At 50.9% G+C, this 15,197-nt stretch overlaps 1 protein-coding gene across 2 annotated transcripts in view; it reads left to right on the top strand.

Annotated features, from left to right (window-relative positions):
* The window catches only part of PLXNA2 (plexin A2), a 509,765-nt gene that overhangs the window by 335,553 nt on the left and 159,015 nt on the right, over positions 1–15,197 (top strand). The gene's annotated exons all lie outside the window — the stretch shown is intronic.

Genomic DNA, 15,197 nt, shown 5'->3' with positions numbered 1-15,197 from the left:
CCATCTCATGTTTCTCACTGTAATCGCTGCTTCTGTTTGGGTGAAATCGAACTGGGAGGTGGTGATGGGGGGGAATGAAAAGCGAGATAAATGTATCATATTATGAAAATTTAATCCTGCTTTGCCTGGGCTAAAATTACATTCAGAGCAGGAGATAAAAGGCATCAGAGTCACATTATAAAAAAAAAAAATAAAAATTCCAGATCATCTCCAAAGGCAAAGCGATAGCAAGCCTGGGAGAGCCCTGCCAGCCAGGGTCCCCGCTGTGCCGGGGAGGCAGTGAGGGCTGCTCCTCCGTACCTGGCAGTGGGACCAGCCCTGTCCCTCAACGACCCTGTCCCAGGACCAGCCCTGTCTTGCACCCTGTCCCAGGACCATCCCTACCAGCTGCCTGGAGCTGTGCTGGCTCAGCTCTGTGCTGGGAGCCACACTTGGTGCCATCTTGCCACTTGGCAGAGGAGAGATACCTCTTCCAAGAAGCAGAGGTCCCCTGGGGAAATGTTATCCAGCAGATGTGTTTCTGTTAGCTCCCTACACCCTGTACCTTGTCTCCTGTGGGTTCCTTAAAATCTCCGTGTGGATGGGTGGCCCCATTGTGGGATGGGCTCCTGTCTGGCTGGGGATCTCCTGAAGTGCAGGAGACCTGGAGAAGCTCTCTGCTCTTCGGAGTTCCTGCCTACTCCGGCCATTCCCTCTGATGGGGCAGATGGCAGCAATGCTGGGAAGTGCCCAGCACCCGTCCCCATCCCCGTGCATTTTTTGGGGTCCAAGGATGCGGTGGAGGGCTCCTGCCCCAGCCAGGCCCTGGCTCTCTGGAGCTGGTGCGTGTTGTGCTTAGTGTGACAGCAGCTTTCCCAGCAGGAACATCCCTCACAGCCCTTTTCCTGCTCCGGCACCACTTCCTCGCTTCATAAAAGTGAAAGGTGATGTCTGAGTAAATATTACACTGACCTCTCACCTCGCCTCCTCCCGCCACCACTGCTCCTTTCTCAGGGCTCATTAACGGAGCCACCGGCTGACCCGGGGCTGAGCTGCCGAAGGGGTCGGTGCTGGTGCACGAGAGCGGCAGGAGCCCAGTGCCGGAGCAGGAGCCCAGCACCTCGCGGCTGGGAGCGGGACGGGAAGGGCAGTCTCCTTCCTGGCTGCTGCCCAGGCTGAGCCTCCTCCCGAGCGTGGTAGGTGGATGTGAGATCAGTCTTTGCTGGGGCTTGGTGGGGAGCAGTGTGGGCTGTCCCGGTGGGCGCCGGTGCCACGTAATGCCATAGCCATGTTCACAGCTCAGCCTTGGCCACTGGTGCTGGTGGGAGCAAGGGGAGGTGCTGGTTTAGGGTGTTGCTGCTCTCGCAGAAGCCTCTGGGAACAGTTACACCAGCAAAAATCTGTGTGAGCAAGAGACTGTTCAGAGGAGTGGGTGCAAGCGGGAGGAGCTGAGCATCAACCTGGCCTCTGCCTCTCCATGGTGACTTGGAGGGGCCAGGAGGGCTCCCCGAGAGCTGGACCAGAGGTTCTGCCTGCCGTGGCCTCGGCTCAGGGATGGGGCTCAGCAACGGGAGTGCCGGGATGTGGGGGACAGCTGTGGGGGGAAGCCCTTGGGATGCACAGGCAAATCTTACTCCGTTTTCCCAGTGAAGGGATGGTTGGATGGGGGAGTGATAGTCCTTGGAGAGGCCATTCCCTGCGTATATCAGTGAAGGTTAAAGGAGAAGGCTTATTTTGCTTTCAGCTCCTGGCTGGCTTTTAACAGCATTTGAAAAACAGCGGTTTTCATTCCTGCAGCAGCTCGGTGTCAGGCTCTGGAGCCCCATTTCCCTGTGCTGTGTCTTGGGAAGCCGCACAGCACTGGGGAAAACAGGAAACCTCTGGGGCAGCGCCGGGCTGTTGCTCGCTGGCGTTGCTGCCCGTGACGCGCGCCGGGAAGGAAGCAGATCCACTGCGGCTGGTCCAGGAGCCGCCGTCAGACCCTGACTCAGCGTGGAATAAGTTTCTCGTGTTATTTCCAGGCTCAGTGAGCCTAGGAACAGATGCCTCCCAGAGAGATTTATGTGTAGTTTTTCCTCTGTAGCAGTTTCATGTCATCGGTAAGAGAGAGCTCAGAGCGATCCCTCGTGTGCGGCGTGGTGTGCTGGAGGTGGCGGAGGAAACTGGGCATCCAGCAGGAGAAGGGCAGACATCTGGAGGAGTGCGGGGGTTTTCCTCGGTGTTCATGTGTAACACCACTTTGCTTTGTTAACGTGGGAACGAGCTTCCAAAAAGTGAGTTTGAGCTCCAAGGTTTTAAGATAAATTATAATACTTGAAATGAGGCTTTGAATGCTTTTTATTTGCTTCTTGATTGCTGGGCTTTTAGAGTTTGCCTTGTCAAGGTTTTCTTTATAGCCCAAAGTGGCCGTTTTTCCCCCCGGGAGTGGGAAGCTGAGATTCTGGGAATTGGCTGTTGGAAAAGCAGGTGTTGTAGTGAATGTGCATGGGTCGGTAGCAGGGTTAAAACCTCCCAAGTCACTTTACTGAAACAGGCTATTTCCCACCTCTTGGAGAATATGACAAGAGCAGCAGTAAGTGCGGCAGACCACAGCGGGCTGGTTGCTTGCCCAGGTAGCCAAATATGAGGGATTCACGTGTAGCCAGTTCATGTGAAGAGCTTTGTTCCCTGTGGCTGGGTAGATTTATTGATGTCAGAGCACAGAAATGGTAAGTTGGCTGCTTAACAGGGATGTTACAGTTCAACTCCATAAAACACACAGGCTGTCTCCTCTACTCATTCATTTGCCAAGTCCCCCAAAAGTCGCAGTGACAGGAGCAGAGGATGGAGCGCTGCCCTCATGATCATATTTCCTGTCTTTGCTGGTTTATGTCACAGCCTGTAATGTTATTTAAACAAAACCAAAAAACCCACAAACAAACCACAAAAAAAAAAACAACAAACGCCTGTGAATTTCCTTTTCATCTTTAATGGAAGTGTGAAGAGGTGGGGTGGGGAGGAAAAGGGAGCATGCCTGTAGGTTTCCTGACTGGCTACATTATTCTTATGCTGCAGATTTGCCATCTTGCTGGGTTTAAATCTGTGCTGAAGGTAAAACATGGGAGGTCCTGCCCTTCTGGATGTCGAGAGGGGCCAAGAGTGGTTGGGGTGTTGCAGCTTGGATTTGGTGTAGGAGCACAGGGAGGTCCCAGCAGCAAACCTCAAGTCAGAAATCTGCTCCTGCCAAGCTGTTCCCAGTTATTCTGTGTGGTTCAGGGGACAGCGGGGGGTGAGTCTGCGTGCTCCAGGCATCTCGGTTATCCTGGGTTTTGAGGAGTGACTGTGTGGATGCGGTAGATGTGCTTTATCAAAATTCACATGAGCGCAGGGGAGCAGTGGTCTGTCAATATCTATAGATACAAACTGCCTGTCCAGCTGCACACCCCAAACATTTCTTCTGCTGTCTTCATTTTCTTGTCGATGCTGAGAGTAAGGTGCAAGTAAGAATGAAAATGCTTAAATCCTTTCCTTCATTTAGCCGTTGATTCTGGGAGATGTAGGGCAGCCCGAGGCAAGGTTGCAAGGTGAGGGCTGGGTTTTCTTCATTTTTTCCCCCAAGTCTGTGTGTTGTGAATTGAGTGTTTTCCAAAGATGCTGCTTATGTACTTAGAGTGTGGGGAAAGTTCCTACTAAAATCTGGAGTAAGTAAACTGGGAGTAAAAGCTTCTCAAGGTCCAGCTTGGCATGAGAAATGCTTCTGTGTTTGTCCTAAACCTTCTAAAAATCCTGACCTTTGATGCCTGCCCCTCTGTATTTCCACATCAATTTAACATGACGGAGGCATCATCCATTGCGTTACAGAGGCTGGAAGGGCCAGATGAAAAACATCCACAGTAAGTCATCTATTTGGCTGAGATATGATGCAGCAGCAAAACTTTCACCACAGGCTATTTCTCTCCTAGCTGTTGTAAAGTTTCCTCTGCAGTTTGCAAGGAGTTAATTGCAGTAGCACCGATGAGCCCTGCGTTTGGCTCCACTGGCAGATGAGGAGCCTGATGGAGCAGGAATTGTGTTAAAGGCCCATTTGGTGGTAACGGGGTTTAGACTGCCTTTAAAAATCTCATAGCAACCAAGGAGCATGGGGAAGCACTCCAGAGTTCACTGGAAGAAAGAGGCAGGAGCCCCTTTGCTTGTCCACTGGGATATAATAAGGTGCCGGTACAAGTGCTTGCATAACGTGGCTTTTCAAGGCATAAATTGTGTGACAGGGCCAAATCTGTTCCATCGGTTCCACCAAATAAATTTTCTGACGTGGAGGTGGCCACAACTTGTCTTGGGCTGAGCTGAGAAGTGTTAGAACAAATTCGCAGACAGAAACAAAAGCAGAGGCTCTTTTAAGGACATCCAAGGATGTTGTATAACTTGTTTGTAAAAAAATAAGCCCTGCCCAGGGTACTGGGTCAGTGGGAGGCTTAACCTCAGGAGTGACAAGTAAGGTGGGACTGGACTGGCTTTGCAGACAGTTTTTCACTTCTGAGTGTGAAATCAGCAATAAGGTTTGTTTTTTAACCATTCACTTCCTTGCAGACTTGTACGCAATGAGCCATGTGTCAATCCTATTCTTCATGTAATATCTAATTTACCTTTAAGTATAAAGGCACCGTCTGGCTGGGTGCGAGTCCTGCTGGCACAGGGCTTGGGCAGCTCAACTTCCCTGCTGGTGCCTGCCCTCACACTGTCCTTTACGTGAGCTGCAAAGACCTACTGAAAACCAAAGAATTTTGGCTTAATTTCCTTCTCCTTCCAAGATTAAAAAAAAAAAAAAAAAAAAAAAAAAGATGTTTTCCCACAAACAGTGCGAATTTCAACCTGAGAAAAGGCAAAATATTGACTCATTTGTTCATCCCTGACAATTCCTGTTACGTTTTCTGCAAATTTCCATTATAAACATGATACTTTGCCAGACTATCTGCTTTAGCCATTTCTCACGTGTGCGGGATCATTTGATTAACAGTATTATGAATCTTAACACGAGTCAGTTGGGCTTTGCTTCTGGCATCTTAAAAAGACAATGGAAGCAGCACTGAAGTGATCCTGGAAAATGCACCAGTTTTCCTTAGAGCTGCATGAAAACTCAAATTCAGGAGGTTTTTTTTTTGACCAGGCACCTCAACCCTGTGGTTTCAGTGGAAGTTCTGCAGCCTTCAGGCCACGGGTAGCTTGAATCATTGAATTTTGTCTTTGCCCCCCACAATCCTCGTGAGCTTGCTAGAAGTGTTTTGTGGATCTGGAAGACCAATTTGTGGTTGTAAAGGAGACACTTATAAAATGGAACCAGCTGAATATATGCTTACAACCTGCACTGGTTCTCACGCGTTGCTTTGCTCCGCTGTATTATGTAGAGCAAACTCCTCTGCAGCTGCAGCCTCTCTTGTCTGCCAAGGTATCGGTGAAGTCCTGCAACAAATTCAGCTGTAGCTTCTCTCCCTCCTAGATCCTCTGTAAGTTTTATGGAATCAAGGAAATTTCATCGTCAGTTCTCAACCCATCATCCCCTCGGTGGTGCGTCTGGTCGGGGGTGATGAGGTGGTGTCCTCAAGGTGTGGGTTGCAAGTGCTGGTCCACGCTTGGGCTTCTGCAGTGCTGCCCTGGGAGGTGGGAGCAGCCAGGATGGGAACCGCTGCTGGGATGGGATGGGATGGGACTGGGGCCAGGGCAAGACAGCTTCCACGGGGGAGTGTTGAATTAAAGGGTGTGCGAGGAGCTCTCCAAGCAGGCAGGCTTGCTGCATTCCTGTGAAATATGGCCTTACAAGTCCTTGAAGGATTTATTGTTTTCCGGGCACTGCTGGACCCAGTCCGATAGGCTGGATATAGGAAGGAAATGACTCAGTTGCTCAACAGACAAGTGCAGCTTTGAAATTCAAAGAGGCAGGAGACAGCTGAGAGGCTCCAACTCATTCCCATCGGGAGCCGGGTCCCTGTGTGTCTGTTATTCTTTGTGCACAGCACTTGGGGGTCGCAGCCGGGACAGGGCAGGGGGTGGGGAGGGAGGAGGCTCTGCTGGGCAGCGGTCACACTGCGAACCAGCTGATGCCTCAAAACCCTCCGGGGTGAGAGGTTTTGCCATGGGAGAGCAGGTGATGGCAAGTGAAGCTGGGGGCCGGTGAGGGGCCAGGCTGTGGTGGTGGGAGCAGCTGCTGGGCTCCGCATCTGCCTGACCATTGCCAATCAATTGCTGCCCCGGGGGCACAGCGTGGGGCACAGCTTGCAGCCGTCTAACAGCTTTGAGGTTTTCTAAGGCACGTTTCCCACCCGTGACAGGGTGCAGAAGCTCAGTGAGCCTTCTTGCAGATGAACTGCGTGAGGAGTTTGGGTGCTGCAGCTCTCACGTCTCCTTTCCTCTCACCCATGTTGTCTGGAGCTGGCCCCACGGTGCCCGGCTTTGGCACTGCGGTCTGAGCTGTGCAGGGGTTTGCACAGCTGATGATTTTGCAAGACAAGTTCAGGCTTTTGGGACCTCTAAGCCATCAAGGTGTCCAGTCCCTCTGTAGCCTTATGCTGTAACTCCTGGCTAATGTCAGACATGGAAGTAAGCAGATGCTTTCTCCATCCTATTATCAGTTTGTTGGAGAGAAAAAGAGAAATTTTTAAATGACAGAAAGATCCTTAGCAGAGAAACAAGAGTTAGTGTTAAAAATAAAGAAAACAAGACAGCTTGTTTCATCTAAACAGAAGGGTTATTAAACAGGCTTGAATTAATCAGTGATCTGCCAGAGCTCTGAAATTGAAAAGCAGGGCAGAGGAGCATGGAGCAGATCAGTGGGAAGAAGCCACTTTCTTGAGTAGACGTTGATGTCCAAATGCTGTAGGAGAGGAGGTGATGTTCAGCTGATGGTGGGACGGAGATGAGATGGCTCCAGCCTTTGGGGTCCTTGGCTAGAGCTCAGAACATGAGGCTGGGGGTACCTGACTGCCAGCACTGGGACCCCCCCAGGCACCGATGCACAAGACCAGTATGCTGGGACCCTACCAGCAACCAGCCGCTGTCCGCGTGGCTGCGAGCTCTGCGATGGCCACTGCTTGTCACGCTCGGTGAAGCAGACTGGGCAGGCAATGGAGATAGGTTACATTTCCCAGGCTTCAGGCACCTCAAAACACTTTCCAAAACTCCATCAAGCATCCCAGTGATGCACTTAAAAGGGCAGGCAGCCCTGTGCCAAGAGGCTTTGAGAGGTAAAGGCACTTCCTTCTCGTCGCTGACAAAGCTGGTGTTGATTGCAGTTCATAGCACATCCTTCCACTGAGACAGGCCAGACGAGGGCTGGTTAATGGCCCCTGAAGGGTTCTTCAGTGCTGTGTGGCTCTCTCCTGCACCAACCTGTCTGCTTCGGTTTTGTTGTTAATTTAAGGGCTTTTTGCAGTTGTGTTCTGCCTTCCCAAATCCTCGTGATCCCACGGTGGTGCCTGGAGGATAATTTCTTCTGCTTCTGTGGTGGGACTGCCAGCATTGTGAGTGTCAGCTGAGATTTGGAGTGAAGCAGTCACGTAGCAGAGACGAATCTCTCCCTTCGCATGTTCTTCCACTTCCCATCGGGATGGCTCCTGCCCCGGTTTGGTGCCGTACCATCCCTACCCTCCCGGTGTGATGAGGAAGGCACAGTGATGGACAGCACGATGGCCTGCGGTTGTGTAGGTAACTTGGTGGTTATTGCTCATAATCTCAAAAGATAATCCCGTTCTGGAGTGGCGTGGAGCATCATAACCAGTAAACACCTCTTGGATGGGGAAACATGCCTAAATGTGCACACAGGCAGTGGTGTCCTCTTAATTTCAGTGTTGCTGGCTGAGGGAAATCTATAGCTGCACAGTTGGGGATTCAGCATCTCAGAACCTAATTTTAACAAATGTACAATTTCCTGGTTTACTTAGGTAACAGCACTGTGGCTACTGTGTAAATACATCTGGCTGCCGTAGGGAGTGTTGGGGATAACGAACACCACTCACTGTACAGGGCTGGCACAGCCAAAGGATTTCTGTTTCAGGATTTCTGTTTAATGGAGTGGCTGGGGACCCATTTAATTTGAAGCTGGGGTTCTTCACTTGCCTGTGGTGCACTTGGAGTGAGGCCAGGAGAAGCTGCTGCTTATTTTTCTCCTCCAGTTCGGTGGCCGCTCTGTGATCTTCCCTCGTGCTGCACTGTAATATTCTCTTGTAATAAACTGCAGCTGGATGTCACCTGGGGAGACAGTGCTGGGCTGAGGCTCAGGAGATAAAACTCCTAGCTTTGCCACTGGGACCTTTTGACTAGCCTTGGGCAAATCATTTAATCTGCTTGCACCTAAGGTCACCATCCATTAAATTCTGTTTTGTTGGGAATAAAGTCCATGAATAATCAAATGATGTTCAGGTGCACCAGTGAAGAGGGGCGGATAAACCCCAGTCTGTCAGGACTCGGGTAAGAAACTAGAGGCAGCGCTTTCTAAGGGACGTGCTGACCTGGATTGCCTGGAGGGGTGGTGGACTCTGTTTCTGGAGGTCCTTAAGGACAGTTAGAGAAATGTCTCTTGAATGATGATTATAGCTGGTCTGTGTAGCAGGAGAGTGGATTAGAGAATCGCAGCTTTCTGGCCGCAAACTTTTATGATTTAATGTTATCCAAAGCCAGTGACCTGTTTACACAGGTTTGAATGAAACTGAGACTTCCCAAAACTTGAATAAAGCAGCTATGAAACTGAAGAAGTGTTAAATTTTCCCTTTGTATCATACTTCAAGGCAACCAGGAAAATAAGGGTCTGTTCTGCTCCGTGCTCCGGTGCATTGTGTTGTCGCCAGCCTTGGGTCTGTCCTCGGGGACTGCATGGTGAATAAAGTCCTCTTTTCCCAGCACCTCTCTTGATGCAAGGTAATTTATAAGCTATTTCGCAGCAGTGTACTTAAAGCTCAATAGCTGCCAGCTGTGGTTTCTCAGATAGCAGGTGTCAAGTATCAGCACAGGGAAAGAAAAAGGTGTCTAATTTCTGCCACCTAGGTGTCCTTGGTTGATTATGAATTTTTCTGGACATCTTTTGGGGTTGGTGGGTTAAATGTCTCCAGCTGCACTGCACAGCTGGGTGTAAGCTGTGCTGAAGCCACAGCTGTGGTCCTGCTTTAGATTTGCCAGAGGAGCCAGTGCTCCCTTGGAGACAGTGATGATTTTATCAAAGAAATGCCTCCTTGCTGTGTGGCAGGGATGCTTCAGCTTCCTTGGGGGTCAAGAGGTAGCCGTGCCTAGGCTTGCTTGTCACCAGTGTCAGGGGAGAGCAGCTCTGCTCTGCTGAACAATCTCTGATCAAAGAGTTTATGAACACAGACGCACCAAGAAGCGCTAAACCAGTCCCTTACGCGTACTTTACTGCAGTGCTTTATTCCTAGTAACTCCCTTCTGAGTTTTCCATCAAAGTGCATCACGTATGCATCGAACATCCAAGTGCCTCATGTATGAAAGCATTATCTCCATTTCACAGGCAGAACAACTGAGGCTGAGTAACACCACTTGTCCGAGTCTGGGACAAAGCCAGGAGGAACGTCAGGTCGGGGTGCCGTGCCGTGCTCTCCAAAATGCAGTTGCAAAGATGGGGCTCACAGCAGATCTCTCGCTGGGATTTTCTGTTTCCCTTTACTCCAGACCTGTTGACATGTGTGTGTTCAAGGGGGAGATGAGGGGGAGAGGTGGCTTATCCGGTATGCATTGTACAAACAGTATCTGAAGTCTGGACAATATGAACAAATTTTGTGCATAATTCATGCAATCATGTTTGTTATCAGGGAAATGCCTTTTCATGGCTGGGTTTTGTTCTTCCCCTCCTCTTCCTTGTCCCAGGGCTGGAGGAAGCAATAGTCACAATACTGTATTTTGCCCTCTTAACTCTTTCTCAGAAAGCTGACAGGCCTGTGAAATACCATCCCTGTGAATAAGCAGCTCCGGGGAAGTGGGGACACAGCTCCCGGTGCGTCCTGCCTGCGGCTGCCAGCACAGCCCCCAGAGCAGGGACAGGTGCTGCCAAGGGACAGCGAAGCAGATGGGTGAGGCATAAAGGTGGTTTGCAGCCCCAGACCCCAAGGGTTTGGTGCTGCACGTTATCATGTAGGAAAGGCTTGCAATTTGTCATCCCTGTGGTTCAGTAACCTCTGTAGAGACCTCAGACCTGATGCCAAGCACCTCGCTGGTGATTTAAACTTGCTTTGATTGTTGTTAAAAGTCTAAATATTCTAAAGACAAAAAGAAAAGGCACTAAGAGCCCTCCTCATTGCTTTGTATTACAAACCTGTAATTACTTGATGTCAAGCTGCCAGTAACTTCAGTTGGTGTCGAACACTGAAGTGAAGGATGGAGCTGGCTGTCGCATGCTACCTGGGTTTAAAACGCTCCATTGCTGCACTTGTCTTCCTCGGCATGGCTGCTGCCGTGTGCGATGGGTGCTGAGGCTCTCAGCTGCAGGACAGCAGGGAAAATCCTCTGCTCAGGGCTGCAACGTGCCAGGGCTTCCCTTGTTGGAGAAAGGCAAAGACATTGAGAGCGGGGAAGGGATTTGTGTGAGGGGACATGCAGGTTTCTGCTGGGTAAGGGGGGATTCGGCAGCGCTGGGCTCATCTGGCTGCAGTGGCTTGGCCAAGGAGGCAGGACTGAGACCGAGACCTCCGATCTGGGCTGGAAACATCCCATAGCTCAGAGATGCTTAGATCAGACAGTTTGGCTCAGAGCTTTTGTCTGTGTAAACCAAAACAAAACCCTGTTAATTATTGTAAGGTCTTCCTCCATAGCTGACAAATGTGTCCTGAATATCACTTCTTCAAACAGCATAAATCACTATGGCAGCATTAATGGTTGGAAAGGTTTCTCTGAAAAATTCCCGATGGGCTCCAGGAGGGATGCAGACCCAGCACGCGTGTTCTCACTTGTTCTGAAGGAATGGCCAAACTCTCAGCTTTTTTCCCTTGTTCCAGTTGGCAGACGCGATATGGAGCCGATGCAAAGAGAAAGGGTCAGGCTGATGCAAGGGTGAGGTTGTTCCAAATGGTTTGTTCTTGTATTTTGGTTTATATAGTGTAGCCTGCCCTTTTGGTGACCCTTTTGATAATTCTGGGGGATTTTTGACAGCCTGGTGACCTGCAGGGGGAGGTCAGCAGCCGAGCCAGCCTGTCTCCCAGCTCCTGGCCTCACAGCAATGAATCTTATTTGACTATAAAAAGCAAAAAAGGCAGAATCCACCTCCAGCTTAGAAAGCAATCACGGGCCCATTGTCCTGCTCCCCACAAGCTCCGTTATTTCTCAGGAGGCTTCATTCTATGAGGCAAGTCCCCAAACCCATGTGGCCTTAGGAGAAAAAAACGTGGTGGGTTTTATTGCCTGCTCTGCTCCCCCTTCGTGGGGTGGCTGGGGACCTCAGTGGCCTCTGGGCTGGGAGCGATGCTGGGGCAGCCTGGGAAAGGCACATGGCACTGGGATGCTGAGAGCTGGGATGGCATTGGTGGGGATGCTGGTGTCGGTGGGGATGAGTTTGCTGTGTCTCGGAGGTGCCAGGGCTGTAGTTGCTGCCTCCTCCAGAGGGGATGGAGTGTCGCTGGAGCATAGATGATGGGTGAGGGCACAGCGGTGCTGGCATGGGGCTGTGGATAAATCACTGCTCATGAGACCAACCCTACCCCAAAAGAAAAGATACTGCAAATGCAGCTGCCACACTGGTGACATCAAAATTGTTCCTTTGATCCATCATTTTCCACAGGAGATTCTCTTTTTGGTTTTGCTTTAATTTTCCTTTTTATCTCCCTCTTTTTTTTTTTTCTTTTTTTTTTTTTGGTGTGCGTAAAGTACCACTAATGACAAACTGTGGTGCCCATGAGTGAGTGACAGCTGAAATAAGAGAAATGACTAATCGGGCCTCCTGAAGCCCTGTCGCATGGAGATTAAATGAGCCCTTTTTTCTTCCCCCCTCAATAAGAATCATGGGCATTTGAATAATAATATTATAGTCTCCATTAGGATGACAGTGGGGGAAAAAAATTGGCTCAGACCTGTGATTATTCCTTCAATCTAATAATTATTTAAATACCAGATAACTCCTTTCAGCCTAATTGAGGCCTTTCAGCTGCTTGGGTTTATATTGTGTCCCTGAATTTACTCTCTCTTTCACCTTGCGTTACTAATAGCTTCAGATTGCTTTTAAGGCCATATTTTAAATTTGCTTCCAAAATAATAGGAAAAATTAATGGTCAAATAGTATTAAGGATCAGACTTAAAATCACCCACTGTCCTGGTTCCCTGGCGTTTACCTCCCCAGCTGTACCCAGCTGTCCCCATAGGACATGCGCTGGGTTTCTGCTGGTGTTTGGTAGCTGTATCACTGAGCACTGCTTCATCCGTGTTCTGCACCCCCGTGTCCCCCCCCTCCTGCCCACCCTGACCCCTGGGCAGTGGGGTGACGCAGAGCCAGGGATGGATCATCATCCCCTGGCTCATTTCAGTAGGTTGTCAGCTCATGGCCATGCTCTGTCATCTTAAAATAATGTTTGAAAATGCAGATTCTTCTTCCTGGATGATCCCTCTTGCCTTTGGCAGTGGCTGTTCACAAATACCCTGCAAAACCTTCACTGTAAGGCACCGCATAGAAGTTTGGCTTCAGCTGACAGCTCTGCTGCACAGCAGCTCCAGCCTGGCTCCGGCTTTTGCACTGGCTCCGGGAAAGAGAAAGCTGCTATGGGCTGAGTGAAGAGCTGCCATGTCTCATACATATATTTGTATGTAAAATTTAATTATTTAAAGTCATTAATTTCTAGCTTGCGCTGTTCTTGTCTCACTTTGCAATGGAACAGCTTTTCTAAAAATCGGAAAGCTGCTGAGCAGGAAAACTGTCGTGCGCTGCTGAGCTTTACAGTGGAGCCTCCCCATTCCCTGCAGAACCTCCTTCGCTTTCTGGACTCCTCCTGACCCAGAGCCCTCTGCCCCAGAAGCATCTCTCCTTCTCGGGGAAGGAGAAACTGAGGTAGGCTTCATTTTGGGACTCCTGTTAGTGAGGGATACTTTGGCCTCGGAGGAGAGCCCCCCTGTGCTGCCCCGGGCAGAGGCTGCCTTCTCTGTGCCCTCCCCACAGCAAGGGCAGTTGGGTGGCCACGGCTGAGCGCTTGCCTGGGGTACCCTGGTGCTGGAGGCTTCTTGTGCATTGATCTGGAGGTGCTCTGTCACTGACTCGATGGCTCCACAGGGCTCCTGTATCTGCAGCTCTCGTGCCAGCTTTTCTGGGCTCCTCTCGAGCTCCTCCGTGGCGCGGGGTTCCCTGCGTGTTTGTGAGAAGGCACCGCGCTGCTGGCTGGCATCTCCCCACCAGTGACACGCGTGGACTTCTTGGTGGCTCAGGCTGCACTGCCACGTTACCCAAGAGCAAACCTGCTCTGAGATCCCGGTGGCCATATCAGAGCATCGGTGCCCACCGCAGGTCACCAGCAGCCCTCACGTGGGTGGGCAGCATGGAGAGCCTTCCTCTGAGCAGATGCTCAGGAACTGTTTGATTTGTGCCCTTTTGGCACAATAAATGTTTGGCACAACAACAAATCTTTATTCTGGATTCAGAGAATAGTTTTGGGTGGGATGTTTGGGTGGGAAATTTAATGAGAAGAGCCGGCGAGGTCACCCCGGTGCTGTGGTGGCATGTTCAGGCCCGCAGCGCAGGCAGCTGTTTTCTGCCACAACAATCCAAACAGCAATCAGAATGCAGCAGGGTCTGCGTCCTAGCTGGGAGAGAGAGAAACCGCTTCAGCCAAAGGTGAAAATTAAGAGACTGGAAATAAGAAGCAAGCAGCCGGGGAAACGTATCCCTAAGCAGAATGAGAAACCCATTACCGCTCTCTTTCTCCTGTCTTGTCAGTGACACCAAGACGTGCAGCCCAGGGACAGAGCTCCTTTGTCACCTTTCAGAAACACCCGTCTCCGCTCCCCGGCGTTAACAAGCCTAAAGAGCAGCCATTCGGTGACACTCGCTTATGAGCTCAGTGGAGGTTTTCAGCAGTGTGAATTATTTTAAATACCAAAAGGGAGATCAGCATCAATCAAAGCGGTGGCTGGCCGCAGGTGAGGACAGCCAGCCTGGGCTGTGCTCGGGAGCAGCCTCCTGTGTTTCCCACAGGGCAGGCAGGAGTGTCAAGTCTGCGCAGGTTTCTCCCTGGTGTGCACGCCTGGGGCTTGCATGGCCGTGGTGGGACTTTGGTGCAGAGAGGGCGGGTGGAAGGTGACTCAGCCTCAGCCTCCTCCCAGGGCTGGTGTGACCCTGCGGTGCCGTGAGGTGGTAGAGGACATCTCTCCCCAAGGCGGGCTGAAATGGTTCCTTTGATCATCCAGCCTGGAGCGTGTAAGGAATCATAATTTGGGATAAAGGAGAACTTTGCAATGCTTTTCTGAGTCTGGGCAGTCAGACACATCTGTGGCGCTGAGCAAGACTGAGGTCAAGCCAGGAGTACAAGTCACGGTCAGGTCTAGAGATGATAACAAGGATGAGAGATAATCCAGTGACCTCTAGGCAGGTCTGTGGTGACAAGGGAGGTGCAGAGCCCCCGTGCAGGGATGTTTTCGGAGCCCTTACATGGTGCCCACCTCAGAGCGTTGTTCTGCTGGCCCCACAGCTACTCTGAGCAGCTCTGCTGAGCCAGGTCCTTGCTGCCTTGCAGGGTGCTTGTCTGGCATCGCTTCCAGCCGCTTTGTGGTAGCCCAAGGTGATGCTGAAAGTCTGGGGCTGAGCTGGGAACTGAGCTGATACCTCCTGCGTGGGATGATCCAAGCCAGACCCCCCTCGGATGAGACAGACATGGAAATGCATGGATTTTGATTGTCTTTAAAGTTCATGGTTTTGCTAGGGGAGTCTGCCACCTTAGCAGAGGTTCTGGGTGATGAGGTGGAGCAGACAGAGGGTTACAAGGGTCCTCTTCAACAGCTACTGTGTGCACGCTGTCCGGAAGGGCGGGTGGAAAGCTCTGGTGTCAACATGCCTCACGCAGGCGACGTGTCTCTGAGGTGAACACCCGCTTCCTAAGGAAATTCCAACCTCGTGATTCCTAACTCGGCCTGACAGCCTCCTGCATGAGCAGGGAGGATGGGGCCAGGGGCCAGCAGGGCTCCAGCTGTCCCTCAGGTCTCAATGATGTCTAGGTGCTTTGGGAGCACCCACAGAAACAAAAGAAACAACAGAAACAAAAAAAACCCAACCAGACACG

This window comes from Falco punctatus (genome assembly GCF_963210335.1).
Source record: "Falco punctatus genome assembly, chromosome: 17".
In the NCBI taxonomy this organism is placed as follows: domain Eukaryota; kingdom Metazoa; phylum Chordata; class Aves; order Falconiformes; family Falconidae; genus Falco; species Falco punctatus.
Note: the sequence above shows the minus strand (reverse complement) of the source record. Positions and strands in the feature narration are given on the sequence as shown.